Source organism: Silene latifolia, chromosome 11 (genome assembly GCF_048544455.1).
Source record: "Silene latifolia isolate original U9 population chromosome 11, ASM4854445v1, whole genome shotgun sequence".
In the NCBI taxonomy this organism is placed as follows: Eukaryota; Viridiplantae; Streptophyta; class Magnoliopsida; order Caryophyllales; family Caryophyllaceae; genus Silene; species Silene latifolia.
In genome coordinates, this window is record NC_133536.1 from 6598627 (window position 1) to 6615567 (window position 16941).

The window sequence follows — 16941 nt, forward strand, 5'->3', positions numbered from 1 at the left end:
TATATCATTGCATGAAACTAATTTATGACATTAAAAATTAAAATACAATTAAGTGTTGTAAAATCTAATTAAAAAGAATATTAACCTTATAACAAAAACAGGTAAAAACATTTTACCACGCATTTAAAAGACGATTGTTATTGTTTCTATATATAGTTTTGGCACATGTTTAACTTGATAATTGAAATCCACTACAGTGGGCTGTTAATAATCTCATTACCAATCTCATTCCCAGTATGTATCCAATTAAATAAGCCCATTTGAGAGTTATTCTTTTAGGCGGGAAAAACTACTAAGAGTTTTATTCTCTTAGTAGTAAGGGGGATTCTCCTAGGATCAATGGTTGATTGGGAATTTAAAATCAATGATAGTTATCTAGACGTCGTCGTACCCATACCAAATAACATCGAGTTAAGTATCAGACTCGATTATTTTACAAAAAAAATATGCTTATTTTGGCTGATATCGAGTGCGACAAATTGAGAAAAGTCGAAGTAATATAACTATTGGGTACGTATTATTTTCTTCCTTTTTTTTCAAGAAATTGGCCTTTACGGCCATATTTCAGAAGACACGAAAAAGGGATAAAGGATCCGAATACCGACCTAACATTTCAGTAGTTTTCTGGATGAATACTGTTGTGTTATAGGATTCAACATGTGAAATTAATTTTAATATAATCCCTTCTATTTTAAATAACTGTCCCATTTGTCATTTTTGTCTATTCACATAACTGTCCCATTTGCCATATTTGGACATGATTTTTTACTTTCCTACCCTTAGCTCTTTTCTTTATTTACCACCCAACCACCCATAACTCATCATATTCAATACTTTTCATTATTTAACTCATATATTCTTACCCCTATACAATAATTTTCATTATTTTAACTATATTCCTTAATTTTCGTGTCACTGTTCAAATGGGACACTTATTCAGAATAGGAGGGAGTATTTTTTAAAAATTCTGACAATGACAAATTAAAATATTGTCGTACGAAATTGCGAATGAATTATTGGTTTTGGAATCTTTCAAGGCAGTTTCATCAAAAAAAATGTCATTTTCATCGTACAATTATTTAATTAATTTTCTCTTTTGTGTGGCTGCTTCAATTCCCCACTTATCCTCAACTTCTTCAACTTTTTTTTTCCATAAAACAAAAAGTTAATTTCCACTTTTAAGAAAATTAGCACTTTTATATTCAGTTTAAGTGTTATGTAGTGTTACATTCACGATATCACACTGTTATATTCACTAGTTTTATGCCCGTGCAAATTGCACGGGGTTGTCGTTTAGGGTTGAGAAGTAGGGTTGTTAATAGGGAATGCTCTTTCATGGTAGTATTAGTTTGGCAATTCTAGAAATACATAAAAAAAGAAAGAAATAAGTACAACAAAAAGCTGTTACGGGGTACAATCATAAATTAATTGAACTATAGCTTCTCAAAAACTTCTTTATACAGTACTTATTTGTTCTATTGGACACGCGTTTATCATTATCGCAAATCAGAATCTTCAATCCCTTTTTTCTTGTGACTCTTGAAATAGCGACATAGAGTTTGAATATTTAACTAATTTTGGTTAAGCAATTACCAACTCACCCTAATGCATCATGAAATATTCTCAACTACATTGATAATATTTATATTAATTAGTTATCTCATTTTAAAGTTAATTATCTTTAGAAATAAAGTTTTAAAATAAAGTAATAAAAAATTTCCACTTTTTGTCAAACAATTTTAAATTAAAGACATATTTAAGTTAGACTTGAATCATAAATTTCATTTGCAATCAGCTTAAATGATGCATTAGGGTCACTTGGTTGAGTAGTTATTGTGGTTCGATATGTCGTATTGCTTAACCAAAATTAAGTTTATTCTTTGTTTTATTAATAAGGCGGCTTCATACAAACCCGACTTATATATGAGTCAAAATTATTCGGATGAAAAATAACGCAAAGTTTGTAAAATTGAACGGGTCTTAATAAAGTTGCAAGCCCGTGCGATTGTTAAAACTATTTTGTCATAAAGTTGGAAGCCCGTGCAATTGTCAAAAACTAATTTTCATTCAGTCCAACTCTTAGACGGTTGTAGGACTTATGCACGGATAACATGCAGATTTTAACCCGTGCACGTTTAAAATGGCAGTTTCAACCCCTTTTTCGTTTAGTACATATAAGTATATAACATATTCTCTCGTATTCATTAGTTTTTTTACATTTTTCTTTTTTCGGTATATTCAATCGAAATTTGACATTTCCTTTTCTTGGGCTAATATGTATAATTATTACAATATAAGCACCCTTAAAAGTTACATGTATGTGAGGTTGTAAAAATTCGCATCAAAAGCAAATGTAAAGAACATATGATGGATGAGAAAGAGTATTATTATCTAGTAAATAGTGAAATAGGAAAAAATTTAAAACTCTGGCCTGTACACGTTTAGAATGATTCAGTCGAAAACTTAAATATTCAAACCCGTGATACTATCTTATAAATATTTAATAACTAAAAAGTAAGGGATAATATTATATCCTTCATAAATTTTACTAAAATATAAAACACGTCGTAAATAACGTTATGTATTAAAAATTATATACGTAATCCATATACATACACTACCTAAACAAATAACTAAAGTAACTGACACTTATTTTGACAATATTAAGATGACATGGATTCTCATTTAAAACGAAAGTATTTGTCTCAAGTTTAAAACGGGTCAAATATAGTAGATAAACCAAAATTAAAATGTATAAAGATAAACAAAATATTTTTGAGAGGGCATTGTAGATGGCCCAAAATCCCAACACTAAAAGTAAGAACTCCCCGTTATCAAGACTTGGCCCAATCCGAAAACAATTAACAATGACCCATAATAATCCTTCATTAAAACCCTAACCAGTCACATACTCCCTCTCATTCACTATATTGTTCCCATTTGATATGGACACAATACTTAAGGAAAGTATTAAAATATGAGTAAAAGAGTTGTGTGGGGTTGGTGATAGGAGAGATAGTGAATTATTAGTAGTTAAATAAAGAATTGTGGGGCCAAAATATAAAGAAAAGTAATAAAATAGGAGTAAAAGAGTTGTGTGGGGTTTGGTGATAGGAGAGAGGAATGAATAAAATAAGAGTAAAAGTTTCTAAAAATAGAAAGGGGAACATTAGTAGAATAATCCGTTTCGGGAAAGAGGGAACATTATAGTGACTGAGAGGGAGTATATAAATACATCACTATATATTGGGTAAACCCTAAACTCGCATCACTGTCACTCTCACTTGACCTCTCAAACTTGGTTTAATCGTCCTCTCATCACTCTATTTCTCTCCTTAAAATTACCATATCAACCCTCAATTTCCACAATTTCCGATCACTTTAATTTCTTACTTTTCGCTACGTTTTTTTACCTCTCGCTACGTTTTTTTACTTCTCGCTCATCCTCTTATTTTCTCTCATCTAAAACTACGAAAATCATCAATAGATCATTGGATGTTGTTGATAATTGGATTTGCTATTGAAAATACTTTACATCTGTTCTCAAAGCCATCATGCATGTTGATATTGATTTCTGATTCTCGATTAAATTTTCAATTTCGTTTTGAAAATGAACTCTAATTATTTGATTAATTTCCGATTTCGATTTCATTAGCTTTTTTTTTTATTAATTTTCATCATGTATTTGGATACCGAACTTTAATTATTTTGAGTTCAATATTTTCCACGATTTTTCCATTTAATTTTTCGTTTTTAATTATTTTGACCACATATAATTATTTATATTGGTCTCTTAAAAATTATAGTGAACCTTGCACCTGTTATTTTCAATAATAATTAAAGTCATAATTGGATATGTGGTTTGATTAAACATCTGGATCTGTTGTGAATCGTGATGCTATTTTTTTTTGGTATAAATCGAGTAAATTATTTCATTCTGTCTATTTTGACATAAAGATTTAAATTTCTAGGTCGATTTAAGGTTGAATGACATTTAATTTTGGGGGTTTAATTTGGGGTTTAATAGTATAGTGCGTCAAGTTATTGGCCATTTTCGTCGATTTTATGAAAAAATTTGTTCTTTTTTTGCCGCTTTTCAATTGATTCTGGGTTTCTCCCCATTTCTGAGATTTTTGCAGTATGTATTTTCGTTTTTAATTATTTGACAACATGAGCAAATATTTATATTGTGCTCATAGTTATTATACTGTTTTTTTTTTTTTTTTTTTTGATGACGAGGGGGTTGAGAGTTATTATACTGTTAATTGAATCTTTTTTCTGATAAAACTTCTTTATCTGTTGAGATATTATTCTTTTGGTGTAAGTCGAGTAAGTTAAACGTTAAACGGCTAATATTAACTTATAGTGTAAACTAGTTTTCTTGCCCGTGCGTTGCACGGATATTAAAATAATATGTGATAAATTTCACAATAAAATGGAATATAGACATATAGTACATCGTTCATGTCTAAGATTTTATGTATGCCGTATGAACAACAAATAATTCTCGTTAACATAATATTGACATAAGAATAAAAGAGTGTTTGATTAATAAAATACTTTTTTTTAGGAAAATAAAACCAATATGAAGTTTATATATATGATACTTGGACTGATAGTTTTTAAAATTTGTTCATTAATACTTGTTTGTTTTTTAATTGGTCAAGGAAAACAATAATATCTACTCTGCATAATCAACTCAATAATGCAACAAATCTCCTTCTTGCGAATAACAACCATAATTTAATCATTGATGGATCAAATTGTAATTATGTAAAAACATTTAGAGGTAGTTAGAATGTTATAACTCCCGGTCAAACTATAGAAGTACGTTTGAATATGAACCAAATTCCGACGCAATACTTCATGCCTAGGGCTGCTTATGACCCCCTCTCTATAGCAATAGTCTTGGCCCCCATCTTCTCATTTGAAACAAAATATTTCACGCAGACCCCTATTTTTCTTCCCTATTCACACACATGATCTAAGGCTCCGTTTGGCAGTACACTTCAGGTACCTGATTTGCCTCGAGTAGCTTTTTTGTCAAAAAAATCAGGTACCTTATTTTTTTTAGAGTGTTTGGCAACTACCTTTTTTTACCTAAAAAGGTACCTGAAATGTAGCATTTGAGAAATCATGTTGATGGGGCATATTCTGCACCGCTGACCAAGTCAACATATTGAGCAAGGTCAAGGATATCCACAGCAAAGTCAACAACTTAGACGGTCTAGCCGATGCAATCCATCGGCCGGTCACCTGGGTCTCGGCCAGACAACCAGTTAGCCGGGGCACATATCCGCGTACTCATATCCAAGACCCTCGGCGAGCCTGCCACAGGTCCATCGGCCGAGGGTACAACGGTCTTTCCACCTGATAAGCACTTGGCCACTTGGCCACTACGTGACAAAAGGTGAATGCCTATAAATACTCCTCAACCTTCATTGAGGAAAGGATCCACAAATTAACCTAATAACCACTATTCATCTGGTAATATCTTCCTTATCTCTCTACAATACACTCTTAGCCAAGTTACACCAACTTCTCTCTAAGTTTTACTGACTTGAGCGTCGGAGTGAGTACGCTCGGCCAAAGCCGAGCCCTCAGTTTGTTCATCGTTTCAGGAGACCGCAAGGAGGATTCAAGCAAAGACATCATTCTACGGGCTACGAGTGGTAACAAATATCTGCTCTGGAATCATACCCGGAACAATTGGCGCCGTCTGTGGGGAAGACACTAGAAGCTAGTCACATTCATTCCCAAACAACAAAAACAAAAACACAAAAACCCACCCAAGAAGCCACGAAGATGTCAAAACAACAAGAGGTATTCGAGAATGACGAAACCACATTCCACCAAGATGATACCTTTCACAATTCTGGAGTCGTGCAGCCCTCCACCGGCGGAGTAATCCAACCGGAATTCGGAATGCCGATAATACCGGACACACCGCCGCCCATCAACCAGGTCACCATCATGGGACAGGTGGTTGACGTGGCAAAATTGAAGACACTCCTGGACCTAATTGGGAGTACACCAGCTCACACAGGCACGCCGACACGAGCGGCGGAAGCCGTCCAGGAGACCAGGACCCAGAACGTGACTCCCAGAAACCTGAACGGAGCACTGGAGGAGGCAGACCCTATCAAGACGCCGGAGGAGCCCAAAGTGGTCGTGGTAAACATAAGTCCTTCTCGCACTCGGGAGAGGACATCGCCGCCGCAACACCGACGAGGCACACCCCGGGAACCAGCGGCCCGACTCGGAGAGTCGGAGAAGAAGCCCAAGCCGGAGAAGGAGTCCTTCCCGCTACGAGGAGAGAAGTCGGACTAGGAATGCGAGGAGTCGGTCGCCACGTATCATCCGACACGTGGTCAAGCAGCCCCTCAGTGATTATGTCCTAGACATCGCCGTGCCACCTAAGTCGAAGTTGCCGGCGTTCACGCAAAAGGAGACAAGGACCCAACCGACCACGTCGAGGCCTTTGAGTCTTACATGTCGGTATGGGAGCAGCCCGATGAGGTCTGGTGCCGGGTTTTCCCGACGACTCTGCATGGGATGGCTCAGAGTTGGTACAAGGGGCTTCCCGACGGTTCGGTATACTGCTTTGCCGACCTAAAGGACGCCTTCTTGGCCCAGTACTCTTGCAATAAGAGGAAGGCCGTGGAGACATCGGACCTCCTAACTATCAAACAGGAAGAGGGCGAGTCTCTACGAAGCTATGTGAAAAGGTTCGACGGGGTACAAAGCAGATTCGGGAGATTAACCCCGAATTGGCGGCTTCGATCGATGAAGGGCCTCCCGAAGGGAAGCTTAAAAGACGAGCTCATCAAGCACGGGGCACGGCCTAGACGCCGCGAGGAAGTTGGCCGACCAGGCCATCAAGGTGGAAGATTACCACACGACCTGGGTAGGCCCCAGGCGAGGCCGAGCCCTCGAGAAGAAAAATCGCGGGATGACGGCCGGATGAGAGACGCCGTGACAATAACGAGTCACGGTCCGATGAGAAACGCCGTGACAATAACAGTCACGGTCGGATAGATCTGCGCCAAGAAGCGAGGATTCGACGGGCGCCGGGGGGAGTTCGGGAATGTTTTACCAAAGGCATTACCATGACAAAACCCCTCTGGTCGCATCGGCCGCCTAGGTCTTCGCCCTGAGCCGAAGCGAGGGCCAGAAGTGGGAACGGCCTCCCAAGCCAAAAGGAGACGGTGACTCGAGCCGATCGCGAGTACCACGGTAGCACCGCCACCTCACCGACAACTGCAGATCTCAAGAATGCTATCGAAGAGCTAATCCGGAAGGGAAGCCTCGACAAGTATGTGGCCAAAGGCGAGAAGACCGACGCCACGGCTCGATAAGAAATCCGTTTTTCAACGGATAGGAGTGATCAATGTGGTCATCGGGGGACGAGAACGGCGGGTCACTCATGGGCACAAACGGCACCTAAACGAATCAGATCGGGCCATCAACTTTGTGCCCAACACGCAACCGCCCCGACATTCCCGATATGACTATTGGGAGGAGGGACTACGAGGGAGTCATCGCCCCTCACAGTGACCCACTCGTAGTCAACTTGGACATATCCAACCACCTGGTGAAGAGGTGCCGATTGACACAGCGCCTACACGAACATCATGTTCGGGAGTGCTTCCTTAGTCTCGGCCGAGAGTGAAGGACTTGAGCCCCCGCACCAATCCACTATACAGCTTTCTCCGGGGCCGCACGGTACCCCGGGTTCAATCGGATTACGGTGATGTTCGGCGAGGGGAATGCGGCTAAGAATGTCTTAGCCGAGTTCGTGGTCATTGACGGCTCGTCCGCCTACAACGTTCTCATAGGCCGAGTCACTCTAAGCGACGCCGACGCAAAGAATGTCCATCCGGGCCCTCACACTGGTGTACGTCTCGGACCGGGGGGAAGCGCATAAGCTCGTCTCCAAAGACGAGAAGGACGAGGTAGTCAACGTCCAGATATCTGCCAGAGGATGCAACATGCAATCCCTCAAAGTGGCGAAGCAGTCGGAGAAGGGGAAGAGCTCGTTTTCAAAGCGGGAGGGCGACCTCATGGATGCGACCGACGGTGACGGGGAGGAGTGCCTCTAGTGAGGCGTTAGGAAACCGGGTAGACCTTGTATAGCGGCAGAGGTGTCCAAAACAGTTGTGGGCACCCCGACGCATGTTTATATCTAATGTAAAGTCGACCAAGTCTTCCATAAAGATGTCCATTTTCCCCATAAGTCACTAGCATGGAGAAAGACACCGACGCCGTCTCATACTGTCGATTGGACAAGAGCGGCAGTCGTTGTGAAGACACCGACGCCGTCTCATACTGTCGATTGGACAAGAGCGGCGATCGTTGAAGAAACCGACGCCTCTCATACTTGTCGATTGACAAGAGCGGCGATCGTTGTGAAGAAACCGACGCCGTCTCATACTTCGATTGACAAGAGCGGCATCGTTAGAAGAAACCGACGCCCGTCTCATACTTGTCGATTGGACAAGAGCGGCATCGTTGAAGACGCCGACGCCGTCTCATACTGTCGATTGGACAAGAGCGGCAATCGTTGTGAAGAAACCGACGCTGTCTCATACTGCCGATTGGACAAGAGCGGCATCCTTCTGTGAAGAAACCGACGCTGTCTCATACTTTTAAGCCGATTGACAAGAGCGGCGGTCGTTGTGAAGAAACCGACGCCGTCTCATACTGTCGATTGACAAGAGCGGCATCGTTGTGAAGACGCCGACGCCGTCTCATACTCAAGATTGACAAGAGCGGCATCGTGAAGAAATGTAGCGCCGAGCAGATCACCCCAAATAGTAGACGCTTGGCATCACTTAAAGTGGTAGACGCCGCGTAACACGCTATCCGGACGCCACCACACTCGTCATAGACAAGAGCGGTGGTCCCCATGAAGAAATGTAGCGCTGTAAGGCCACCCCAAATAGTAGACGCTTCCTGCATCACTTAAAGTGGTAGACGCCGCGTAACACGCTATCCGGACGCCGACTCATACTTGTCGTATCGACAAGAGCGGCGGTCCCCATCGAGCGATGCCGCGACGTCGCGGCGGCCAGCATGATTGATAAACAAATCAAAATGCCTTAAAAGCGTTAACAGTTGAGATGCACACTCTAAACTGCCTCGGCCAAGCCAAGGCGGAAATAAAAGAGACTCAATTAAAAACGTGAGGGGACAACTCAGACAAGCAAAAAGGAGGTAAAAACCTCGGCCACGCCGAAGGCAAAAGAAACGAACTCTTATTAATAATAACAGTTTACAGGCAAGAAGAATTCAGACGACGGCCGTCCCCGTCGGGATAGGCCAAAACACAACCTACCAAAGTTGTACAAAATACAAAGAAAAGCAAAAATTACAAACGTCATTTGAAGCACCAAAAGATGGCAGGGAGGAAGGCCTAAGTAATTGGCTCCCGAACAGCTGAAGCAGATCTGCTGTAAACTTGTTCTCATCAAGCAACACATGGTAGTGTATGAGGAGCTGAAGCAGATCTGCTGTAAACTTGTTCTCATCAAGCAGCCCATGGTATTAGTGAGGAGCTGAAGCTATCAGAGACGCCGGGTGAGCCTGGTGACGACCGCCCGCCTCCCTATGTCTGTCGCTGCTCACCAGTGAGGAGCTGAAGCTATCAAATACGTAAAATAAAGCGTTATCAAAGATATTATTAGCTTCCCCTGGAAATCCCGCTTCCTATCTAAAGCTGGGAGAATCTGTCTCATCAAATCCACCCTCAACGCCATTCCCAGTCACATTATGCAGTGCATTCGCCTCCCCTCCTCCATTCTTCGCGACATTGATAAAATCACAAGAAGCTTTCTTTGGTCTAGCCAGTCTTCTAGGAAACTCCACCTTGCCAATTGGGATCTTGTTACCCTTCCCCTCTCCTTGGGTGGACTGGGTATTAAGGCCGCCAAGCCGCACAATGATTCCCTTTCCGCTAAACTGAGCTGGAAAGTCCTCCTTGACAAGTCCTCCCTTGCCGCCAAAGCCTTACACAGTAAATACCTCACCCCCCGTCCTCGCTCTTTCTCCTATGGTTCCCATATTTGGAAAAATGTGGGAATTGGGTGGAGCTTTCTCAAGAATCACCTCACCTGGTCTATAGGAGATGGCTCCACTATTCGGTTGTGGGATGACCCTTGGACCAGTCTGGGGCCTCTCCGGGCTGCCATCACTGGCCCACTTAGCTTTACTTCCTCTACCGCGAGACTTTGCACCATTATCAGCAATGGAACGTGGTCTTTTGACTCCCTTGACTTCGAGCTCCCCGACCATATTACCCAAGTCATTCTCTCAATCCCTATCCCCTCCTCTCCTAGATGTGACATCCTCTCCACCTCCCTTGCCCCCAAAGGCAAGTTCTCTGTGGGGGACACTTACCATCACCTTTCTGGACCCCCAACCAACCCCTTGCCACCCAGCCCCTCCCTTTCCCCTGACTTGTCCTGGTTGTGGGATCTTCATACCCAACCAAGGATCAAAGTTTTCCTTTGGCTCGTGTGGTGGAACAAATTACCGCACAAGGCTTCCCTTTTTGCTAGAAACATCATCTTTTGTCCATCTTGCTCTCTCTGTCACAGTCCCTCCCTCCCTGAGACATCTCTTCACGTCCTCCGTGATTGCGGTTTTGCCTCTGATTTTTGGGCCTCACTTAATGTCCCAAACTCTTTCTTCTCCCCTGACCTTCACTCCTGGATCTTCGATAACTGTAACTCCCCTTCCCCTAGCTGGAACACCCTCTTCACTTTTGCCATCTGGCGCCTTTGGGTGAGGCGCCGCGACCGATCTTCTCCTCTCCTAACCTTTGCCCCTTTTCTTCTTTCTGCGCCTCTATTTTCTCCCAAGCCTTTACCTGGACTAGAGCCATTGACCGCACCCCCACTTCCCCCTGCACCGGTACCGCCCCTCTTGATGCTTTTAGCTTTCCTATTAGCTGGGCCCCTCCGCCGCAGGGTTGGCTCAAAGCCAACGTTGATGCGGCCCTTTCTCCCTCTTCTTGTTTAGCCAGTCTGGGGTGTGTCATTAGAGACTGTTCTGGGTCTTGGGTTTTAGGGTGGTCACTCCGCTTCCCTGGGAGCGACCCCTTCCTGTGTGAAGTGCTTGCCATCCGTGATGGGCTTTTACGTTCTAGTGTCCTTGTGAACAATGTCTTGATTGTGTCTGATTGTCTGGATGCCGTTAACTCTATCTTGCAGTCTACTGCCCCTTGTGGCCCTTATACTAACATCATCCTTGAGTGTAGGGCCCTCTTGCAGGACTCTCCCCATTTGAAGCTGATTTTTGAGAAGAGGACTGCTAACCGTGTGGCGGATGCTATTGCTCATCACTCCGTCCATGATACTAGTTCTCTTTTAGGTTGTTTTGAGTGGGCTCTTGCCCCTCCTTTTGTTGTTGAACTTTGTACTAGTGACTCTGTTTTGGCCTCTGAGCCGTTATCCCCCGACCCGCCCCGTGATGTACTCTAAACTTTGTTCTTTTTAATGCATGTTCCCTTCATCCAAAAAAAAAAAGATATTATTAGCTTGATCAGTTGATCGATCTCTATCCAAACTCATTTACACCTCATTTTCACAAAGTAAAAAACAAATTTCATGCAAGGAAATATAAAATTTTCTCGTGACCACCACCATGACTCCATGCATGCAATTAAAATTAACGTTAAGACATTGTTAATATATAAAGTATGATGCATGACTTACAGTTGCTGCAAGAGTGATGTTAAATAAAATTTTATAAAAAAGAAAATTCATAACAGATCTATATGTATTTAAGTTTCATAATTTTACCGGTATTTGCGGTCAAAGTTTTTTAACTATTAAAAAGTGAATGTAACATTTGGTTTGAATAAGAGGGTGAAAATAATGCACATATGTATTTGTACGATTTTATTAAATAATTCTCCTCCGATCAATGACACTTGGATTGATTAAACACGAAAGAGGTATCTAACTTACAAAAGGATTGTATTGTAAAACGGCTTTATATAATAATTACTGGACACGAATATAATATTATAAAGGATAATTTGATAACTTATACCTTGAATAAGTCACTTTTTCAAATCTTATACCTAAGATAATTTTCTTTAAAATCTTATACCTAAAATAACATTTTCTTACAAACTTGATACCAAATCTTATAAAAATCCCTAAATTAACGATTTTGCCCTTACTAATTTGATGGCTTTTAGTGGTGGTAATCGTAGATATGTGTGTTAATGGGTGAGGCAAATGATGACAATGTTAAATTAGTAAGTGTAAAATTGTCATTTTAAGGCTTTTTTTCAGATTTGGTATCAAGTTTGGAAGAAAATATTATTTTAGGTATAAGATATTAAAGAAAATTATCTTAGGTATAAGATTTGAAAAAATGACTTATTCAAGGTATAAGTTATTAAATTACTCTATTATAAATCATGAAACTATTTTGATCAGTAAATTGGCCTTAAAAAGACGCTAGTTTTTGCTTTAACTCATTGAGAATAAAGCTCCAACCTATATGAGTTACACATGTAAGGATCTCACATTGGATAATTATATAAGAGTATTCTACTATATAAGGCAATTGGTTACTCTCTCTATTGCTAATTGATTTTAGAGTGGAACCCTCTTCGGCTTATATTGTGAACTTTAATTTTTCTCATTCATTCGGGTGCAATCCAAATCCGTTATTGAATTTAACATGAACAAATACGATCAATAATCCAATATGGCAATATACCATCTCAAAATTAATTAATATTTGAACTTTTATAATTGTCTAAACAAGTAAAGACCTACAATGTGAGAGTTGAGACGATGCTTTTATATAGTATAAAAATAGCCATTGAAGAAATGTAGGGATTACTAGTTGATGTCTAATCTATTGTCTAAACTCTTTACGTACGAGCATAAACTACTAGACGTTATATATAGAACTTTCTTCATCTTACGTGATTGCTAAATTTTCTATGCAAATATGTTGCATTTTCTGTTTCAATAAATGTGATTTGAGTCATTGAGCACTCATTTATGAGTGGGATATCCATTTTAATTAAGCTTGACAAGTTAAATGTGCTCATGTGAGATAAATGAGAAAAAAGTAGAATATAGGGGAGAAAAGCAAAAAGATTTGTATTATATATATACTTATTTGGGATGATATTTAATCCGCCTTTAGCGCACTTTTAATGTCGACGAAGTTTCAATCAAGGATCGTGATTAACATTTGTTAATGACGTGAACAACATGTTAATGCGTCACTAATCACTTTGAAAAACTAGTGATCTGTTGTTGCATCTGACTATGACCATGTTTGACATAGTTTGCTTAAAATGAATTTCTATTTTTTAAGCTTAATTTTTCAAAAGTACTCCGTAGTTTTCAAGAAACAGAAACAACAAATTAATGCTTCTATTTTTATAGGCAAAAAGATGATATTTGAGCTTTTGAGAATCTACTACTCCCTCTGTTCCAGTGAATAGTTTACATTTGCTTTTCTTTGTGAGGGGGAAATAAATCAAATGTAAACTATTGACTAAGACGAAGGGAGTATTAGCTTTTAAATTTATGATATGTTTGACCAAAAAGTGTTTTTAAGTCTAAAAACACTTTGAAAAGTAGTGTCAAACACACACTATATGAGTTTGAGTGATAAGGTGAGTGTGAGAGTGAGGCCACCTTTTTACGCAAAAATTAACGTACGATCATTGTACGAGCGATTAGAAAATACGAAACGAAATTTATTCAAGGAAGTAATTTTTTTCACGTGCCAACCATGCAATCTTTATCATCTTAATTACGAATATATAATTTTGTAAAGGAAATAATTCCACATGATGAAATGTCGATTGCAATAAAAATAAACGGGTTAGGCATATTAATAAGGTAGGTACACAAATTCGTGTTTAATATAGACATAGTCGTTTCAAACTTGAAACGAGACAAATATGATTGATGAGATAAAAGCAAAATATCTAAAAATTAATACTCCGTAAATTTTTTGCCACGTTTATACAAGCCGGGGTGTTAGGTAAATGGCGGATCAGTTTACCTAACACCCCCATAAATAATACTGTAGAGGTGGCAAACGGGTGAAGCATTTTGGTAGGTTTTTAAAACAGAACAATGATCACTTAATTTAAGGTTTTTGCTGTGAGAATTTTTAGATATATAGAAAGAAAATGTTTCATATTTCTATAGATTATTCCATAAAATCGAAACAAATTAGCAAAAATAAAATGAGCTAATTTTGATCAATGATCATAAGACGGGGTGTATGATGACGTGGTACTCAAGTGTGAGGATCTATTTTTAAGCATAGTGATGGCACTAAGAGTATCCGTAAAGGTGAAGTGTCCCATATTTTATCTCTCTTTTTCTTATTCGTCCACCTCATTTTTCACTAACTTTTTCATCTATACTCCCCAATTTAAATCTACATCTATGCAACAATTGAGCTCCCCAACAATATTAATTTACACCTAAAAATTTGGGAACCTCTCCAAAAATATACAAATTAATCTTATTTTTTGGGGATCTCCCCTAAAAATGGTGGAACCTCATATTATGGGGAGGTATGTGCAATGGTGAGTATCCCCATTTGATGAGAGAGGGCATTTGGGGAGGTAAGTTCCCCAGCTTTGCGGATGCTCACAATTGGCATGGAAATTGTCAACAACAACAACAACATAATGTTGGAATATATAAGTCAAAACTAGTTTATGTAAAGTCAAAGTTGATTATTAGTTAGTTAATTAGTTACCTAATTATGGTATTAGTTGGTTAAGCTAACTATATAAGGAAAGCTCATCATTATTGTAAGACACAACACATAATAGCTGAAAGATTGTAATGCTTGATTATTATTGATAAATCAATGCGGTATATATACAATATAGACATACGATACTAAGAGATACCAAACCCTAATTACAAGAGATATTTTACCTAATATAATACATCCAATATATTTAGTAAATAATAACTTATTTACACTATATTCTAACACACCCCCTCAGTCGAAGCGGGAGGCTTGCAAACGCTTAGACTGTCTCGAAAGTCAAGAAACAGAACACCGGGCAAGCCCTTAGTAAAAATATCGGCAATTTGCGATCGTGAGGGAACATGGTGGACACGAACATCACCGCGAGCTACCTTTTCACGGACAAAATGAATGTCAAGCTCAATATGCTTAGTCCGTTGATGTTGGACTGGATTTCCGGAGAGATAAATGGCACTGACATTATCACAATAAACAATAGTAGCTTTAGCCAAAGGATGGTGAAGTTCTAGCAACAAATTGCGTAACCAGCAAGAGTCGGAGACAACATTAGCGACCCCTCTGTACTCGGCCTCGGCACTCGACTTTGACAAAGTAGGTTGCCGTTTCGAAGCCCACGAAACAAGATTGGTCCCGAGAAACACACAATAGCCGCTTGTAGAACGGCGAGTGTCAGGACATCCGGCCCAATCAGCGTCAGTATACGTGACAAGGGAATCGGTTTTGGACCGATTAAGCCAAAGACCATACTCAATAGTCCCCTGAACATATCTCAAAACCCGCTTTAAAGCGTTCATATGCGATTCCATGGGATTGTGCATGAAGAGACATACCTGCTGAACTGCATAGGAAATATCCGGTCGGGTGAAGGTGAGATATTGTAACGCACCAGCAAGGCTGCGATACAAGGATGCGTCGGAGCAAGGAGTGGAGGGTGCCGAGCTCAACTTAGGCTTTGTGTCAACTGGTGTAGAACTGGGCTTGCACATCGACATACCCGCGCGTTCAAGAATTTCTTTAGCATATTTGGACTGAGAAAGAAACATACCCGAGGCTTGTCGACGAACCGCTATTCCAAGGAAATAGCTAAGAGGACCCAAATCTTTCATTGCAAATTCCGAGCTTAATTGAGCAATGATAGTGCGACGTAAAGCAGCTGATGATGAAACAAGTACTATATCATCGACATATAGGAGAAGAAAAACCGTGTCTCTCCCGTTCTTGTAGATGAATAAAGAATGATCACACTTGCTATTAGTAAATCCCATTTTCAAAACAAAATTAGCAAACCGAGTGTACCAAGCTCGAGGGGCTTGTTTCAGACCATAAAGGGACTTATGTAGAAGACACACATGGTTAGGAAACTTCGGATCCCTATAGCCAACCGGCTGGTGCATGTACACGGTCTCATGGAGGTCACCGTGTAAAAACGCATTTTTGACATCAAGTTGATTGATATCCCAACCGTGAGATAGGGCAAGAGAAAGAACGACACGAATCGTGGCCGGTTTGACAACCGGACTAAAAGTCTCACCGCAATCCACACCTACTTGCTGAGTCTTGCCATCACCTACAAGGCGAGCCTTATACCGCTCAAAAGAACCGTCAGAATTATATTTATGACGAAAAATCCACATAGACCGAATAACATTTACATGAGAAGGACGAGGTATTAAACTCCACGTCTTATTGCTAATAAGAGCATTATATTCGTCATCCATAGCCAATTTCCAATTAGGGTCATTAAGGGCAGACACGGGATTACGGGGCAATGGTGAAACAACAACAGTAGTGTTTAGATCAAAAATAGGTTTTGGTTTACGGATGCCGTGGTCGCCGCGTGTGACTGCTTTCGTGACCGGTTGAGGACTTGGAACAGGGGACGAAGTGGGACTTGAATGCAGGGGGTCGTTATGTGGGGTATTGGGCACGGTTTGAGGCTGGGTAGGAGACGGAGGGATAGGAGCAGGGGTAGGGGACAACACTGAAGGACTAGGCTGGCCACTAGTGGATGACGCAGGGGAAGTTGCGGGTTGTCCATTGGTGGGTGACACGGGTGGGGCAGGGGTATGGTTTAGCTGGTGATGGATAACAGCAGGGTGAACGACACTCTCAAGAAAATCATAGTCGGGCAAGCGAGATGGTTGTTTTTCAGTGAAGGGA

General features: G+C 40.4%; 1 long non-coding RNA gene across 1 annotated transcript in view; it reads left to right on the top strand.

Moving 5' to 3' along the window:
- Window positions 1-16941, top strand: part of LOC141610822 (uncharacterized) — a 266728-nt gene that overhangs the window by 112900 nt on the left and 136887 nt on the right. The window lies entirely within an intron of this gene.